This window comes from Macrobrachium nipponense, chromosome 44 (assembly GCF_015104395.2).
Source record: "Macrobrachium nipponense isolate FS-2020 chromosome 44, ASM1510439v2, whole genome shotgun sequence".
In the NCBI taxonomy this organism is placed as follows: domain Eukaryota; kingdom Metazoa; phylum Arthropoda; class Malacostraca; order Decapoda; family Palaemonidae; genus Macrobrachium; species Macrobrachium nipponense.
This window is the reverse complement of record NC_087221.1, coordinates 30,172,330-30,176,932: the sequence shown is the minus strand read 5'-3', so window position 1 is coordinate 30,176,932 and position 4,603 is coordinate 30,172,330.

Sequence of the window (4,603 nt, the reverse complement as noted above, 5' to 3'; positions counted from 1 at the left end):
AGAACATAATATCATAGAATTAACAGTACATTCCAAAGCAAGTGAAAACAGAGATAAGCAAGAAATGAAAAAGTGGGAAGGATATGGAAAATACAACTTCTACAGTAAAAATATAAAATGGTCAGAAATAAATGAAGAATTAAACAAAGATTGGGATAACATTTTCGTAAGTGATGATATAAAGGTATATACGAAGATATTATATAAAATATTATAGAAAATAGTTGATAAATATATACCGAAGAAGAAAAGTAAACATCAGTCATGCATACCAAGAGACAGAAGGATCTTGTTCCAGAAAATCAGAAAATGGAAAAAAGGTGTTGCAAAAGAAAAAAATGCATGGAAAGTGATCGAACTAAAAAGTAAGATAGAAAATGCAGAACAAAAGAAAATGAAAAATGGGACTTGGAAGAAAAAACCCTAGTAAATATCAAGCAAAACCCCAAACTATTGTACTCGTATGCAAAAAAGATGAATAAAAGAAGAATAGAAATAGGCACTCTAAGAATTGAAGGGAGATTAACGAATGAAAAAAAGGAAATATGCAACATATTGGCAGAAAGATATAAGAGAGAATTCACCCCTAGAATTGATAATGAAGATAATGATACAGAAGTAAGGGACAAAAATAGTGAATATTTAGCAGACATAGATATTAATGAAGCTGATATTGAGCAGGCTATGAATGAAATTAAAAATGGAGCTGCAGCTGGGCCTGATGGTGTCCCTGCTATTTTGTTAAAGAAAGTAGTTCATTCTATCTCAAAGCCACTTGCAATATTATTGAGACAAAGTGTCGATACAGGCAAGATTTATGATGAGCACAAATTAGCATATATTACCTCTACTTTCAAAAGTGGATCAAGACTAGAGGCAAGTAATTATAGACATGTGAGACTAACATATATTATAAAAGTGTATGAAAGGGTAATGAAAAAAAATATTATGAAACATTTAATAAAAAATAATTTGTTTAATATAGGACAACATGGTTTTGTACCCGGAAAAAGTACACAAACCCAACTGTTAGTCCACCGTGAGAGCATATACAAAAATATGAAAAGCAGAAATGAAACAGATGTGGTTTATCTAGACTTTGCAAAAGCTTTTGACAGGGTAGATCATAATATATTAGCGAAGAAAATTAGAAAACATAATATAGTGGATAAAGTAGGAAAATGGTTAAAAGAATTTTTACACAACAGAAAACAGATAGTTATTGCAAACGATGAGAAATCGCATGGAGCGAAGGTAATTTCCGGTGTGCCACAAGGTTCGGTGTTAGCGGCATTACTGTTTGTTATTATATTTGCAGACATAGACAGTAATGTTCAGGACTCGGTAGTGAGTAATTTCGCCGATGACACAAGAATAAGTAGAGACATTACTTGTGATGAAGATAGGAACGCGTTGCAAAGAGACCTTAACAAAGTATATGATTGGGCAGAGGTAAATAGGATGGTATTTAACTCTGATAAATTTGAATCAATGAATTATGGAGACAGAGAAGGAAAGCTATATGCATATAGGGGACCTAATAATGAGACAATCTCAAATAAGGAAACAGTTAAAGACCTTGGTGTGATGTTGAATAGGAACATGTTATGCAATGATCAAATAGCAATTCTATTGGCAAAATGTAAAGCAAAAATGGGAATGTTGTTAAGGCACTTCAAAACAAGAAAAGCTGAACACATGATTATGCTTTATAAACATATGTTCGTAGTCCACTTGAATATTGCAATATGATATGGTACCCACACTATCAAAAGGATATTGCACAAATAGAGAGTGTACAAAGGTCCTTTACAGCTAGAATAGAAGAAGTTAAGGATCTTGACTACTGGGAAAGACTACAATCCTTAAAATTATATAGTCTAGAAAGGAGAAGAGAACGCTACATGATAATTCAGGCATGGAAACAGATAGAAGGAATTGCCGAAAACATCATGGAGCTAAAAATATCAGAAAGACCCAGCAGAGGTAGACTAATAGTGCCCAAAACTATACCAGGAAAAATAAGGAAAGCATACAGGACATTAATCCACTACGCACCAGCATCGACAATGCAGCGTCTATTAAATGCGTTGCCAGCTCATTTGAGGAATATATCAGGAGTGAGCGTAGATGTGTTTAAGAATAAGCTCGACAAATATCTAAACTGCATCCCAGATCCATCCAAGATTGGAAGATGCAAAATATACCGGAAGATGTACTAGCAACTCTCTGGTAGACATTAGAGGTGCCTCACACTGAGGGACCTGGGGCAACCCGAACAAGATGTAAGGTAAGGTAAGGTAAGGTAAGGTCTCTCTCTCACACATACACACACACACACAAACACACACACACATTTCATTTATTGCTCTCTCTCTCTCTCTCTCTCTCTCTCTCTCTCTCTCTCTCTCTCTCTCTCTCACACACACACAACAGTTCATTTATTACTATCACTATCTCTCTCGCTCACTCATTTATTAAGCATCTTAAGTTCACATAGTGTGTACGTTAAGAACTCGCTTATTTAGAATACACGAGGTGATTTTACGAAATCCATTTATATTCTCCTTGCGTCTTCTAATAGTTATCACATCTCCCAAGTAGAATTTAAGTACCAAATAAATAAACAACGTAGCAATGCTCCGGAACTCATTTTTGTTTTGCTTCCCCGTTTTTCCTTTCTGAGCTCGTGAACATTCAAAAGTTTCCTTGCTGACGGAGATAAACACGCTATCTAACAAACAAGAAAAAACGAAGCTCGCATAAAATAAAATGCATCTAGACAACTCATTTGTTTTACATGGAAAAGAATATAAATTATATTCTGGCAAGGGTGAGGCTATTCAATATCATTGCGTACAGTGTGTGTGTGTGTGTGTGTGTGTGTGGGTGTGTGTGTGTCCGTGTTTTTGACCTTATCGAAGCGATGCGGGTGTTAGATGTAGTAATTCTGTTAACTGCTTCCTTCTGTTCATTCCTACTCTCTCTCTCTCTCTCTCTCTCTCTCTTCTGCTTTTCTTTCTTCTTCCTCTCTCTCTCTTCTCTCTCTCTCTCGTCTCTCTCTCTCTCCTCTCTCTCTCTCTCTCTCTCTCATACTGAGGCATTTCCCAAATATCCTTAACGTTGTACTATTGATGAAGTCTGTCCCATTTTTCCATCGAACGCAAGAAAAAAGAAAGATATCAGTTTGTCGAATAGATCATCCTCATTATGTCCATGCTGTCAAAAATGCTACTATGCAAGGGATGTAGACCACCAAGTCCCAACTCCGAAGCTGTTACGTATACCGTCGCATAGCTCGGAATATGTTACATTTAGTCTGCATAACTCAGGCTGGTAGACGGCAAGATCAGAAGTGGAGTTCGCTGCACGTAAACTATCGTTTGTTGTACATATCGTAGACTGTCGTTGAAATACATATCGTAGACGATAATACATATCCTAGGCTATCGTTGGTATACATATCGTAGACAATAATACTTATCGTAGACTATCGTTGTATACGTACTGTAGACGATAATACACGCCGTAGATTATCGTTGTATACGTACTGTAGACGATAATACACGCCGTAGATTATCGTTGTATACGTATCGTAGACGATGATACATATCGTACACTATCATTGGTAAATATATCGTAGACTCGTTGTTATACATATCGTAGACTATCCCTGTCATACATATCGTAGACTATCCCTGTCATACATATCGTAGATTATTGTTGGTATACATAACGTAGACTATCGTGGTATACATAGTATAAATATTTGGATACATGTTTAGTTTTATAGGACTGAATTATATTACCTCCGACAAGGCAGATATACTTTTAGGTCTGAGCAGGATAAAGTGAAAACTAATAGAGAATTTATGTTTTAAACATTCGCTACATATCTGCCGAAACAGGTGATTTAATATAAAAAGAACGAGACAGGAATCATATTAATAAATATTTTTAACTTTTACTTTACCTATCGTCATTTAACTGAAGTTGTTTCTCCTTTCGTTCTAAAATAATGGCAGCTTAAATTTTCATGAACATCGAACCCATTTTGGTAGAGGTCTCCACAAGTTATTTTTATGCAAGGTTTTGTTTTCGCAAATTAAAAAAAGAAAATTTTTTAACAGTAACACCTAGCACCAATTCAGAAGTAAGCCAGCCTCCCGATGTTCATCTGTAAATGATAAATATATAGTATTAAGCTGGTATAAATTTCATTAGACATGGAAAGCAGTTATATAGTACTAAGCTGGTCTAAGTTTTATTAGACATGGAAAGCAGTTATATAGTACTAAGCTGGTATAAATTTCATTAGACATGGAAAGCAGTTATATAGTACTTAGCTGGTCTAACATTTCATTAGACATGGAAAGCAGTTATATAGTACTAAGCTGGTCTAAAATTTCATTAGACATGGAAAGCAGTTATATAGTACTAAGCTGGTCTAAAATTTCATTAGACATGCAAAGCAGTTATTTAGTACTAAGCTGGTCTAAGTTTTATTAGACATGGAAAGCAGTTATATAGTACTATGCTGGTCTAAATTTCATTAGACATGGAAAGCAGTTTAGTACTAAGCTGGTCTAAATTTCATTAGACA